Source organism: Sitophilus oryzae, unplaced genomic scaffold (assembly GCF_002938485.1).
Source record: "Sitophilus oryzae breed Bouriz unplaced genomic scaffold, Soryzae_2.0 scaffold_2008_pilon_pilon, whole genome shotgun sequence".
Classification (NCBI taxonomy): domain Eukaryota; kingdom Metazoa; phylum Arthropoda; class Insecta; order Coleoptera; family Curculionidae; genus Sitophilus; species Sitophilus oryzae.
In genome coordinates, this window is record NW_022146734.1 from 1,403,885 (window position 1) to 1,419,535 (window position 15,651).

The window sequence follows — 15,651 nt, forward strand, 5'->3', positions numbered from 1 at the left end:
CCATGGACTTCTCGAAAATATATAACACTCTATATTTATTTTCACTATTAACCTCAACATTTAATTTTTTTTAAATATCCAGTTAGTAGTAGGCCGCGCCGAGTAACAAAGTAAACGGCTGTTATGATGATCGGAACATACCTTTGATTGGATGCGTGACATTTCATTTCAACAGATTGAAATGTGTGTATTTTAAAAAATAAAAAATGAGTAAATTTGAAAATTTTGAGAAACATAATATGTTAGAAAGTTATATTGAGTCTAACAAACATAATCAAATGGCAGCTGATTTATATTGTGACCGGTATCCTGAGCACGAGCAACCAAACCCAGCCATTTTTAAAAGGTTAGAAGATAGTTTAATCAAATTTTGGATCTTTTCAAAAACCGCGTCCGAGAAATTATCAGAAAGAAGATGAAGAAAATCAATATATTAAATATTAAGTTTGAACATTTAATGTAGTCATTGTGTTTTTATTTTTTTATGTTAACTGAGAAGCCCGATTGAAATAACCTGTTGAGGTTATATTAAAATATGTTCTTTTGTTTCTGTCACACTTTTTATTTGCTTCGTATTGTTTTTATTTTAATTTTATTATTTTATTAATTAATTACTATACATGGATTAATTTGAAAGTAGATATTCGATTGTTTCCTTTAATACTTGGATGACCTACCAAGAGGAAAATCGATATCTTTAAATAAATTGGAATATTAAAGTTAATAGTGAAAATAAATCTGTTATATATTTTCGAGAAGCCTATGCCAAGCTGAATCAGGAAATTTAAAAATATACAGGGGGTTCTATTTAAAAAAACAAAAGTATAGTTAATATCTAAAAAAATATTTTTCTCGAAAAAAGTCTGACTACTCCACTGCATTCTACACAGAAAAGTGCCTTTAGAATGTTTAATTCATTTTTGCGTAGTTGCTGAAATAAACAAACTATCGACCATCTTCAAAAAGTACAAAATTTGAGAATCCCCCTGTAGTTTCGAAACCGATCAAGATAGCCACGATCCGTTTGCGCCATTGTGATTTTTTCAAAAAAAGAACCCGAGACTGCAGTATCAAAATTTGAATATTTCTCACGGTTTTCTAGATACCCTATAGAAACAACCAAAATGGTCCACCCTGTACATACTTTACCTAGTCATTTCATGAAATACCTGCGCCTTCCATAGAACACCTATTAAATTTTACTTTGAATTACAGACTTAGCAAAGTTAACAGGAACGTAACAAATATCGCACAAGTATTTCTTACAACCTATTGAAACCGATTTTTCTATTCTTCCCCGCGCACCATGAAATTTTGCTGGTATATTTAGTTGTACCAATGAGTTTTGATTGGTTTGGTTTCGACCCTGTTTTTCTTGATTGATAATCTGAAAATTTTTGGGTTAAGGAATGTTTGTTTGCCGGGTTCTTTTATTATCATAAAACATGACAAAATTCAAACAAGTTCCAAAATGTGATAGCTGTTGATTCACTCTTTTAAATGGACTTTGAAACATCAAAAAATAGTAAATATTAAATTTTAGCCGAGTTATTAAACAATTTGTTTTATCAATCAATGATACACTTATGAAATTTCCGGTGCCGTTATAGACCGAGAGCTGGCTACATAAAAAACCTTATCAGTTACATGGCTAATTTTTTGTGTGAAGTATCCTTTTGTGTAGCCATTGCGAAATAGTCATGTCTGCCAGCGCGATCCCGGGGCTTAAAGCGGGGGCGGCCAATCGAAACGGAGAAATTTTGACACTAAAAATATTATTAGGTACGCGAGTTATAATTGCCAAATAGCTTTTATTTATTATTAGGAAACGTGTAAAATTGTTGACAGACATTTTTCTCGTGGCTGAAATGCCGACAGACAACGCGAAAGAGGCATATATTTTTGACAAAAGAAAATCATCGTATACATGCATGTCGGTTGGTGGAATGTCATGTTTATTGTTAATTAATTTAAAAAGCCGTATGCAAAAGGCAGACAAAAAAATCGTTATTGAAATAATAAAAAAATATATTTATAATATAATCGTATATTATATGATTTATTTATACTTAAACGGATGAGGCGGCCAGCGTTCCCTGAATAAAGCGCTAGAGTAATATGGCGCTTTTGATAACTGTTTGCAGCTGATTGAGCCACGATCTTTTTGTCTGCCCTTTGGCATACGGCTTTTAAAATAAGTAAATATAACATTTCACCAATCGGCATGCAAATATGCCATAATTTTTTTCATTCTTCAAATTTCATTTTTTAATAATTTTTAAAATTCCATGCCTCTTTCGCGTTGTCTGTCGGCATTTTAGTGACTAGAAAAATGTCTGCCAACAATTTTCCACGTTTCTTAATAATAAATAAAAGCTATTTTCGCAATTATAACTCATGTATCTTATAATATTTTTAGTGTCAAAATTTCACCCTTTCGATTGGCCGCCCCCGCTTTAAGCCCCGGGATCGCGCTGGCAGACATGACTATTTCATAATGGCTGCACAAAAGGATACTTCACACAAAAAATTAGCCATGTAACGATGATAAGGTTTTTTATGTAGTCAGCTCTCTTAGATTATTACAACGCCATAAGTGCGGTAATAACAAGTAAGAGGGTTCTATTAATGCATAAACTAATAATCACAGAATTTAATAAAAACTAACTTTGAAAGTGGTATAATGTGCTTATCTATCAAACTTACTTCTCTGACTGCAGTCAAGGGTAATAATAAAGGACCTTTATTGTCACGTTCTCGTTCAAATTGTTTCAGGGAAGTTACAAGCTCTTTGCTTCGACTGTTTAAATGCTTCGGCATATTTTCAACACACAATTTCAAGAAATGCAATACAAAAACTCGAAAATTTAGTTCTTAAAAGAACTGTTTGTGCTTAAAAGTGCAATTTTTAAAAAAAGACTGCGAAAATAGGCAAAAAACAAGAATTGCTCATAAAGATTCAACAACACGATATGATACAAAATAATGATTGACATTAGGATAATTGTTAAATAATAAAGGACAACATTGCTGAACACGGAACAATGTGACCAACATAGCGATAATAAAATTCGGTTTAAACTAATTTTTGCAGCTTTAATCTAAATAAAATATGTTACAATCATTTGCTCTATAAAGTAAAATGAAGAGCTGCTCGGTATCTTAAACTATACAACAAATTTAAACATTTTTGCCAAAATTTCATTTAGTCAGATTTATAGACTTTAATGTCAATGTCGATATTATTGATGACGTCATCGGAAAATGTTTTGCGATTACATTGGATTAACGCAACAGTGTTTACAAAAATAACTATTTTATTTTGTAGATTTTCTTGCAGTGGCTAAATACCCATAGGTATATGATTTTTGGAGATATTAAACAAATTGTTTTATCAATCAATGATACGCTTATGAAATATCCGGAGCCGTTAAAACTTGGAGATAAAATTCAGGGATCTTCGAGGCGGAATATCTCGAAAGCTACTAATTCCACGTAAAAAATGATAAGGACCATTTTTGTAGGCAATTAGCTAAGCTTCAGATAATTAGTATATTGCATATTTATGTTGACAGACATTTTGAAAAACTGATTTTCCGGCCATTTGGGGCCATGAAAAGTGTCCCAGAAATAAGTGCAAGTATTTTAAGGGGTGGTAGATCTGGTGAAAAGAGACATTTTTTCTCTTTACCGTTTTCCAAATAAGTCCAAAATAATCGAGTTATTTTACTTTGAAAAATTTACAAAAAAAAACTGATTTTTTGCTAAAATTTTGAGAACCACTGGATCTTTTCTGAATTTTCTTTCATGTAAATTTAAGCTACTACCTATGTTGCCATATTATCAAGAAATTATGTTTTTTGACTTAAAACTAAAAAAAATGCCAAATTTTCTTTTCGCAAAAAATACCTCATAGGCGTGTTTCTGAGGCCGAAATATACTACCAGTTTAAATATTTGCACTTATTTCTGGGACACCCTGTATAGACCGATAATGAAAGAAGCATTATAACAAGATTTCACTTTATTTTAGAAACAGTTCAATCATATTCTAACAAGACACAGTTTCACTGTAAATATCATGTAAACTATTTTTTTTGTCTATTTACATATAATATCTACAGAAAATATTTTCACAAATCTACCGTTCTTCTGAGTGTTAGTTTTAATTAAATTATTACTTCTTTTTTATGTTTGGTTGGTATACCTGCGCTTCTCGGAGTTCTTAATGCACTTTTTCAATATATTATGCCCAGCCAAAGAATATATGATTTCGTCATAAGACATCCAAAAAATGACTACTGTTTGTTACTACTAAACAGGCTGTAGAGTTTCAAATAATTATTTAAATATACATGGTGTTCCTTAATGTACAATATTTCCTTAATTACAGTATAAGTAACCGGATCGTCTTTACAAGAGGAAACACTTTTTTATTATTGATATTTTGAGAAAAATACATTCTTCATAAAACTTTTTGCTTGTTCCAAAATGGTTAATCCTGATTATACATTTTCAAATTCCCATAACGTTTTTTATCTTTGAAACACCCTGTGTAATAATTTTGTGAGCAAAATTTCCTAAAACATTATTTTTAGTGATGGGAAAAACCGATTAATTTCAATAATCGAGTACTCGAGTATCAAGCGATTGCAATAACCGAGTGATAACTCGAGCGAAATATCGCTCGTATTTAAAAATACGGTTTTTTTGTCCGTCGCATGGTGTAAGTCATAGACAAACTAACAAAAGCAAGACTTTTCAAAGGATTGAGGAAGTCGAATTATTGTTTTTGCGCTGGCCAGCTGAGTCAGAAATCATCGCGCAGTCGCACTCGTCAAACCTAACCTAAATAAAACGAAAAACGTTTTTGCCTTGAACCATCCTTGAACGAACTGTTGAATTCCTGATTTTGCGTTTTGTTTGGTTATTACTATTATTTTATTAGCGTACAAAACGAAAACAAATAATTTAATACATTTTACATTTATGAAGAACATAATAATTACTGTGATTTACATATTATTGTGATTACATCGCTAACGTAGACAAAACGAAGGTCCTACAAATTGACTGTAAGTTATAAGAATCTTTATCTTTTTAATCTTTTTATGATTTGAATTTTCGTGCTTTATATTTTATAATAGACTCGAAATGTTAATATTTTTGCAAATTCTTGTGAAAATGTGAAGTTTATGTTTTTGTTTTATATTTGAAAAAGTTTTATATTTTTAAGATGTTTCTTGTTGTTCCTATTATTAATATTATAATATACATAATTATTTTTTTGTACCTTTTGAAGAATAATGCTTTTATTTCGTTTACCATAACTGTTTTTTTTATCATCTTTTTTGTTATTTTAATAAGAGAAATACGTTTTCGTTTATTTAACTTTTGTTTTTATATCTGTTATGTCCAGAAATTATTGTTTATTTTACCGATGGAAATAAATTTATTTGATTTTAATAAACGCTTTTTAATTAAACATCCTTGTCTAAAAGGCTACTACAAAATACACAATCCATAAGTAAACCGTCCTCGTCTAAAAGGCCAGTTGACGCAAGCGCGGTAATAAACTCTTATCAAACTTGTTACCGTTTTGCAGTACAGCGTTGACGCGTCTTGCTTTTGTTAGTTTGTCTATGGTGTAAGTACTCGTTAACGCCAAGCAGTAAGCTGCGTGCGCAGGGCACATATCCTTTCGGTAATGAACGGCAAGTAGTAAGCGGCGAGCGATTCGCTAGATCGCCTAATTTAGTTTATTTCGAAGCATTGTCGATGTAGGTCGTAAAATTTTGTCTCTCAGATACGCAACAAATAAATATACCGGGTGCGTCTCAAAAGTGGATCACCCCTATAACTTTTTATTTTTTTCAGATAAAACAACGAGATTTGGTATGTTAGTACATGACATAAATTAGAACTGATTGACATATTCAATTGTTTTCGGTCACTTCCGGTTTCATCGGAAATGGCTACAAATTTTGATTTTTAAATCGCACCCTCGGTATTTTTTTACTTTATTCGGTAGAAAATTACACTCTGAATAGAATGACATATCACATGTCAACTTTTGACATTTTCGCATATGGTTTATTTGAAATTGTAACATGCGGTTCATAACGACAATTTGACTCGAAGTACCAAGTGTGTGGTATCAAATTATTCGTAAAAAAAATGTTTTTCGAAATATGCTAATGATCCACCCTCGTTCCATTTGAAAAAAATTGAGATATGATCAAAAATACGATTTGGGCATCTTTTAACCGGCCAGGGCAAGACATTAAAAACATTAGACGATCAAATCTATTTTTCCAAGGATCCTTGATTAAAAATTAGTGTTTTTAACACAGCCATGGCACTCCAGATTGAAATTTAAAATACAATTTGTTTTTAAGCGAATATGTCAAAAGTTGACATATGATACGTCATTCTATTTAGAATGTCATTTTCTATCGAATAAAGTAAAAAAAATACCGAGGTTGTCATTTAAAAATCAAAAATTGTAGTCATTTCCGGTGAAATAGGAAGCGACAGAAAACAATTGAATACGTCAATCAATCCTAATTTATGTCATATACTAACATACCAAATCTCATTTTTTTTATCTAAAAAAATAAAAAAGTAATAGGGGTGAACCACTTTTGAGACGCACCCGGTATATACGGCGTCGTATAAATTTGCTACCTGCAACGTATGTAGAAAATTCGCTCGGCTTTTTATCGAGTAGGTCACATTAAAATTGGATTTCAATTTATTTCACTCTAGGATCGCTTGCGTTTGTCGCTTGGTACTCGTCACTTGCATCGCTCGTTCATAATCGAGCGATGTCGGTTATTTCAATAATCGAGTACTCGAGCGAATTTTCGCTCGAGTTATCCCATCACTAATTATTTTTCGGTCAGAACATAGTCTCCTAAATATTTTGTTTTTTGATTCATGTCAACACATGCCATGGTAAATTTTTAAGAGCAAAATGAACTTGCATAATAATTTTGCAATTTTTTCAATTATCGTTATTTTTTCATGTTATTCTTCATAACAACGGTGAACTTCTTTGGTGATTATTGTTGTATACGATTGAATATGGTTCTTAGTATCGAAGATTGTGCTAAAGTCATTGATCTTGTTGAAAATGGCCGAAATTATGAATATTCGCTTGGTCCTTGAAGAAAAATGGGAAAACATAACACAATATATTTGCATCCTCATTAACAGTATGAACCGACGTCTACAAACAGTTATAGAGAAGTTTTTTTAATTTCACTCAAAATGAGTTATTTGGGTCATAAATGACCTAAATACAAAATATTTTCATGGTGTCTGTCTGTCTGTCGGTTGGTAAGGGGGTATGGGAGGGGGTTAAACATTTTTAAAAATCGTGACTCCAAAATTACAGTAGCTAGCGAAACGCGGTTTTCAATTTAAGATTAGGAATAATATTTGCAACAAAATTTGTAATAACATCAAAATCAGTCAATGTCGCAGTTTTTGAGATAATTGAAAGTAAAAGAACTGCCTGCCCACTTTTTATTAACATATTTTAGTATGGGCGGCTATACGTGCCTCCCAGTGCCATTTTTTTTTAATATCCTTAGTTCTGTTAGTGTTGCTGAGATTTATTAAAACTAAGCCTGTATCGCTACTTTTTAACATTTTTTTTAAATTTTAACATAGAGCTCTAATCAGTGTCAATATGACATTATGACAATAGTCACCAAAGCTACTTCGTGATATTAAAAAATAATATCATAACGACAGTTAAAAAAGTTGCAAATTGTTGGTGGCAAGTTCATTTCGCTCTTAAAAATTAGCCAAGGCATGTGTTGACAAGTCAAAAAACAAAATGCTCAGGAGACATGGTTCTGATCGAAAATAATGTTTTAGGAAAAGTTACTAACGAAATTATTGCACAGGATGTTTTAAAGTTAAGGTAAAAAACAACCCTTCAATTAACCCTGTATAATAAGCCTAATACTAAAGCTTATAAAAAACAGAGTTTATGAATTAAAGTTAATAGATTTATATAGTTTGCTAAAAAAATCATGAAAATAGGTCTAAAGTAAAAAAAAACAACACTTTAAACTCGACGAAAACATTTTCCGTTGATTTTTTTGCACCTGAGTGTAGTTAAAGAAATAAGATAATATTTATAAGTAAGAGTTAGTTAGTAAAAAAAATGAGTTCAAGAATAACAACAATAATAAAATACTGATATCAGAAAAAGCTAAAATTATAAATAAATAGTTAAAACTATGCAATAAAAAAAAAGAAATAATCAAAAATTGGCAACATAATTTAGGTTTTAAATATTATAAATAGGCAACTTTTTTTTAATATAAGCATACCACAAAAAGTATATCATAGTATATCATATTGCACATAGGTGAACTCCTGAACTGCAGGTTTACCAGTTTGAAAAAAGTAGCGTCTACAGGGCATAAATAAATATGTACAAAAAATGGGAGTTGATCGCTCTTTTTCGAAAAATAAAGTTATTTACTTATGCGAGGTGATAAAAACCAAAATTACAATACACATTTCAATAAACAGATGAAAGTCAATTATTGTTGAAAATGTTGATAGACGCCCACTGCGTTTTTTACCAATTTAATATTATGCAGTCTCCTAATAAAATTACAAATACTGAATTTTGTATTTTTTGTATTACACTGCTCTACTATACCATCTGTTGCATCGTCGACTAGAACATAAAAAATCCCATGTAAATTTTAAAAACAATTTATAAAAGTTCTCTATTTTCTTTTATATACATTGTGACTCTTAAATAAGTGCAAATATTTTCAGAGCTGGTAGATATCGATAAAGAAACATAATTTCTCTTTGCCGTTTTTCAAATAAATCCAAAATAATCGAGATATTTTACTTTGAAAATAAAAAAAATTATTTTTTGCTTAAATTTTGAGAACCATTGGTTTTCTTTCTTGTTAATTGTAAGAATGTTGCCATTTTATCAAGATATTTTATTATTATCAAGAGATAGTGTCAAAATTTTCTCCATTTTAAAATGAACAAGTACTTAATTTCCTGAATTGTTTAGTGTTTAATAAATAAATTTTCATTTGAAGCAGTGAAGAAACTTTTCATAGAGAATATAACTTATATTCGGATATTTTTGACAGATCTCTGTAGAAGAAAATCATAATAGATTTATCATATTGTGACATAAGTTATAATTGTTATACAGGGTGTCCCAGGCTGAGCGTCCATTAGAAGTTTCTAGAGAACTACAACATCTATCTCGGAGATTTTTTGCATATCATAGTTTCACAACGAGATCTATCGATTAAAAATATTTTCAATATGGCGGAACTTCCGGAAATACCAGAGGTTGACAGCAACTTTCTTATTTTAAATGGGTGCCCCCATTTTTTATTACATACTTAAATTTTCTGTAAAATTTTATGAATTTTGATACTAAACACTCTATATCTAACATTCACCGATTTTGAGAAAAAAATATTTAAAAATTTTCAACGAAAAAAACTTCCTGTCAAAAATATGTGTATACCTTAAACGTCAAATTAAGTGATTACCACAGCCACTGTGCCATTAAGAGAAAACATGTGGCTATCTATTTCAAAAATTAAATTATACGAATGTCATAATAATGGCCGCAGCTGTCATAGAATTGAGCGATTAAACAATTATCATAAATTATTTTTTTCAAATAGAAACCCACTTTTTTATTTCACTAGTGAAAAGGCTTTTCAATTCGTTACTTTTTGACTATACATCTTCCTATACCTAAAATAAATCGTTTTTAAGATATTTAAGATTTACTTTATAGCGTATATTTTTTCTTGATTTTAACCAGTAGCCTATCACTTTAAACGTCAAGTGATGTAAAACAGTAGATTTGGCCATGTCATATTGTGACGCTTTGTTCAAAAAGAAGCATCATTTCCGAGCCAACTGTGAGCTGTTTTTTTTTTCGATCATATGAAATATTATTAATAATATCAACTTTAGATATCACTAAAGAGCGAAAATACGATATATTTTTATAAATACACTTTTTAAACTCTTAAACAGACAGTATTTGTAATATAAGTATTTCAAAAAATTCGTTTTCTGACAGATGGAAATAAACTGTCTGACCGTTTGATACTTAATGTCACAGGAAGCTGGATAAAATCAAGAAAAATGTACGTTTTCAAATTAAATCTTAAATAACTTAAAACCGATTTATTTTAGGTATAGGAACATGTATAGTTAAAAAGTAACGAATGGAAAAACCTTTTCATTAGTGAAATAAAAAAAGTGGGTTTCCATTTGAAAAAAATGATTTATGATAAATTTTTAATCGCGCAATTCCATGACAGCTACCGCCATTATTTTATGACATTTGAACAATTTAATTTTTGAAATAGATAGCCCCATGTCTTTTCTTTATGTCACAGTGGCTGTGGTAATCACTAAATTTGACTTTTAGGCTATACACATTTTTTAGACAGGTAGTTTTTTTTGTCAAAAAATTTTAAATATTTTTTTTTATCAAAAACGGTTAATGTAAGGCACAAAGTGTTTAATATCAATATTCATAGAATTTTACAGATAATTTAAGTATGTAATAAAAAATGGGGGCACCCATTTAAAATAAGAAAGTTTCTGTCAACTTCCGGTATTTCCGGAAGTGCCGGCATATTGAAAATATTTTTAATCGATAGATCTCGTTGTAAAACAATGATGTGCAAAAAATCTCCGATCTAGGTTGTAGTTCTCTAGAAATTTCTAATGCGCGCTCAGCCTGGGACACCCTGTATATGTTTGGCCAGAACCGGATTATTTTTAATTTTTTGCCTAATTCAGTATTTTTTATCACTCATAACTGAAAAACAAATTCATATAAATTATTCAAAATGAACAATTTGCTTCATTTTAAGGAGTTCTTTCAAACTTTTCCAATATTTTTTTCTGTAAATTATAATGGGAAAAACTTATTCATCATTTTTAAAATTTACATAGGATTTCGTAGGTTCAGATCGTTTATGCAACATATGGTAGTAAATATTTGGTAATACGGTAGTAGTGTAAAATTTACAAGTGGAGTAGCTTTTTGAACACCCTTTATATGACATACTCAAATAATCAAACTACCTAAAAACTATGCTAAAAACCATCTAAAAACGCGACTTGATTCTTGACACCCACCCCAAATTTCAACTTATTGATGTAAAAAATTTCCGAAAATGGGGTTATTAGCGTGAATTTGGTTTATTCTGCACAAGCAAATACGCGGCTTTAGGGAAGGCCAGGTCTAATATATAATAGCCGCTCATATACGCAAGGGATTTGTGAAAGATTTGTTCCGCAGCAGTCTAGATCTTTCATTAATATTTGCAGGTTAGTGAACTACCACGGAGAAATACCGGTTATGTAGCAGTCCGCATAGTTGGGAGTTCTAACCTGCTGTACAGAGCTTATACTACTATTTTTTGTGTTCTATGGGGTTTCTGGTTTATGAGTCAATATGAAGTTAAAATGGCTACAAATATGCAGTTTTCACATTACTGTGCTACTTTTTCATAAAAATAAAGATGCTACACACAGATTTGCCCTAGCCCACTTAGTTACGAACTTTAAAATTTTAAACATTTTTCGACTCCCCTTGTTTCTCGGTTATCCTATAATCATTAGATTGGAAAGGGCCCATAAGGACAATGTAAACACTATTTGGCGCTATTCTTGTAACGGTCGCGACCCAAAACTTTTGAAAATTTCGGAGCGGTTCGGCTTTTTCCGGAATTATATCGCCCAAATATTGTTTATTCAAATTTATTATTATTTTCGTTTAATTTTATAAATAAAATACAGTGTGTTGCATACAAGAAACTTTATTTTATATAAGGACGCATGTATGAAATACCTATGAAACATTAGAAACCGACGTTATGCCACGATCCACGATTTTTGCAGTTCACAGTTCACAGCACAGCTTTTTAAGTTTTTAATGCCACTTTTTCACAATTATCACCGGTTGGAGTAAATAAAATTTGAATTAAACTCACAAGATAGCAATAATTACTTTGAAAATGGACGCTATAAACACTTTTCGGAATTTCTTTAATGAGAGCGGTTTAGATTTTGAAAGATTATTATGATTTTTGAAGATTCTGACTTTGACAAGAGAAAATTATTTCTGTTTTTGTTCGCCGTTGTTCTTAGCGATCGCTATAGCAGCGCCAGATCGCGTATAACGGTCGCGATCCAAAATAATTTAGCGACCTAAAATTTTTACGGGCTTTCCAATCTAAACTTGTTGCATTTATCTATGCCTATAACTTTTCATTTTCATTCACATTTTCGAAATACGACTCAAATTTTTTTGTAATTTTAGGCGACCATACCAACAGGTATAGTCGGCACAAAAATACTGTGGCACCCGAGAATCTGGCCATTAGTTTTTGGTTGGGGTGGTGGGTTGGTAAGGAGGTATGGGAGGGGGTTAAAAATTTTAAAAACCCCAAAATAACAATTAAACTCCAAAATTACAGTAGCTAGCGAAACGCGGTTTTCAATTTAAGATTAGGAATAATATTTGCAACAAAATTTGTAATAACATAAAAATCAGTCAAAGTCGCAGTTTTTGAGATTCCTTTACTTTGAAACTAAAAGGACTGCCTACCAACTTTTTATTAACATATTTTAGTATATACGTGCCTCCCGGCGTCATTTTTTTTTATTTTATTTGCCTTGTTATATGGTTTCTAAAAATATAAAGGCGCATTCTCACTACTCGTCTACTTGACAAATATTTGTTACTAGTTGAATCCTGGCGCATCCGCCACGACATCAGGAAGAAAAATACTTTTTACTTTTTTTTTAATTAAATGAAAAACAAAAAATTCGGCGACGACAGTTTTTAGAAGAGCCAATTAGATATCTTTTAGTAAAAAAAACAACTTTCTAGAGCAAGTCGTTACTTCAGTAGAGACGACAGATAGACATTAGCATTTTATATTTATGTAGATTGGTATACAGGGTATACACGGTACATCGAGCATCTATACAGAATTTCTAAGTTATTTATTATAGGAGCTACGTCTCACTCCCGCCAGACCCTGTAAGCCAATAAAAAATACTTGCCAAGTACACGAGAGTCGTGAGAACGCGCTATAATATGCTCTATTCTCATTTCATAACTAAGGTAAAAAAATGCATTATTTAACTTTTTAACGGAAATCAACGTAGTTTAAAAGAATATTATTTTATTTTATTTAATTTAACCAGTTTTTCATGTTGTTATCTGATTAAACTGCACTGAAAATAAATTTGTGCAGCATTAAGATAATTATTAATAATAATTATACAATAATTCTACGCAGAAACTAGCGTGGAATAGCCATAAACGAAATTTGAAGTCGACGAATTTTTCACCTTGTTTATGAGAATAAGCGTAGAGTATATTATATTTTTAGAAAGATCATAACAAAGACAAATAAAAACAAATAATATACAGGGTATCCCATTAAAAAAACATAATTTTAAGTCTATTTCAAGAATGACAGCTCCCAGCGAAAATCTCCTTATGCCATTGAATTCTACGCGAAAAACTCTATGGGACTCAGTTTTCATCTTTTCGGTAAGTTATAAGCTTTGAATAAGAAGACTAAGGAAGGAGCATATCAAAAATCTTAAGACCACCGCGATGCGACTCAAATATGGCCGACTTAAATTCAGGTTTATCAGAGCCGTTCTAATTTTATTTAAAAAATGTAAAACTATGATATAGGGTAGACGTGGGGTAGACTCAATATTTTTTTTATTTTACGTTGTGAATAAATATTGGTAGTTATAAAATTGTTATAAAAACATATTATTATAATAAAAATAGATAAGTGTTAATAATTATTTATTAACACAACCATCCGATACGCTACTGAAGCAGGTAAGTCAAATTGACGTATCTAAATTCTTTGACATCTAATCTTTGACAAGTAGTAAATAAAAGCAAAAATACAATTAAAAATATATAATTAGTTAATTTAAGTGAATTTCATAAATGATCGGTTTACTACACGTATGTATATTATATAGTCACTTAATAGCGAAAAGTTGTTCCATTATTTCACTCGATTTTTGCCGAGATCTACCGCACGCTACACAACTATTTTAGAGTGTTTTTCGATAAATCGCGATAGTGTCACTGTTAATTTAAGTTCTGCCACAATTTCCATCTAGATTTACTACCTTTATACAACTATCAGTAGTAGAATAAATAATAAATAACATAAAATAAGCTCCGTAAAGACTGAGAAATCCACAAAATTTCAAATCAAATTCAAATGTGTCAAATGAATCGTCAAACAGAACTGTCAAGGATCCCCACCCTAGAGTCCTTTTTCCGCCCACCATGCATGAATACATGAATAGCATTATGCTCCTTCCTTAAGCGTAGTTTACACGGGCAAGTAAATTATCGCAAGTATATGTCTGAGAGCACTTCTACCAAACTTGCATAATGTAAACAGTATCCGAAAGCACTCTCCCAGCAAGTCACAAAACTGGCGGGGAAGTGGTTGCGACGAAAGACGCTTGCAAGTGTAAACAGGTTGGGAGAGTGCTCTGGCAAGTTAAAATTTATTTCCGTCTTGTTGAAAGTTTTTGGTGCAAGTGATTTTCGAAGGCGTGTTAAATAACGATATTAAAATGGAGAATGTGGTTGAAAGAACATACCATCACTTTGATTAATTTATAATATAGATAGAGATATATATTAAGGATTTCCGCAATTGTGGCAAAAAAATCGAAAATTTACAGAGATAAAGCTAAAAAGCAAAAAGTAATCAAATTTATAGCTGACAAATTCAACACAACTGAGGCTGAGATTCAGCGGAAGCTACATAATATTCTTACCAAAGCAAACCAGGAGCGGAACAATATTATAAAAAGAAAAAGTAAAATCGACTTCTGACATTCGCAGAAAATTGTTTAAATGCTTTGGGTCTTCATTTCTTATTTTTTTTAATAACATCGCGTGAGCTCCAAGACTAGGCCTTCTGGCAATCCATTCTTTAACCCATATATTCTTTTTCTAGATTTTCTTGACTGTTTGCGTAAAATTGCAAAAAGACGAGCAGTGGCTGCAGCTCTCTTTTTACGGCGCGACATTTTTCTTCTAAACAATATACTTGTGTAATATATACTATACCGTGTATACGTGCATGCAATTTCTTGCTCAAAACATATGCCTAGAAAGTACTTGTTGCAAGAAATTGCTTTAAAATTTGCTTAAATGTAAACACTATTGCAAGTTACTCTAGCAAGTTCTATCGCAATTTTCTATCCCGTGTAAACTACGCTTTAGTCTTCTTATTCAAAGGTTATAAGATATCTGAGATACGAAGGCAATATTTTCAAATTCGCGCTGTATTTCAGGAACTAACAAGGCTGGGACAAATATGTGTATTACATCTTTAGTTTAATAAAACCGTAGCAAATTAATGTGAAAATTGCTTCTTTAAGCGAGAAACCCTGTAAAACACACGAAAATGGGAACCTCTACTCTGAACGACCCAGTCGGCGGGTATGGATTGTCATGTCTGGACTGCGGGATCGAACGCTCAAAAATCCCTTGCGTGTATCCGGCTAATCTAATTTTATATAAAAAGGGCCTAATATTGTTTAA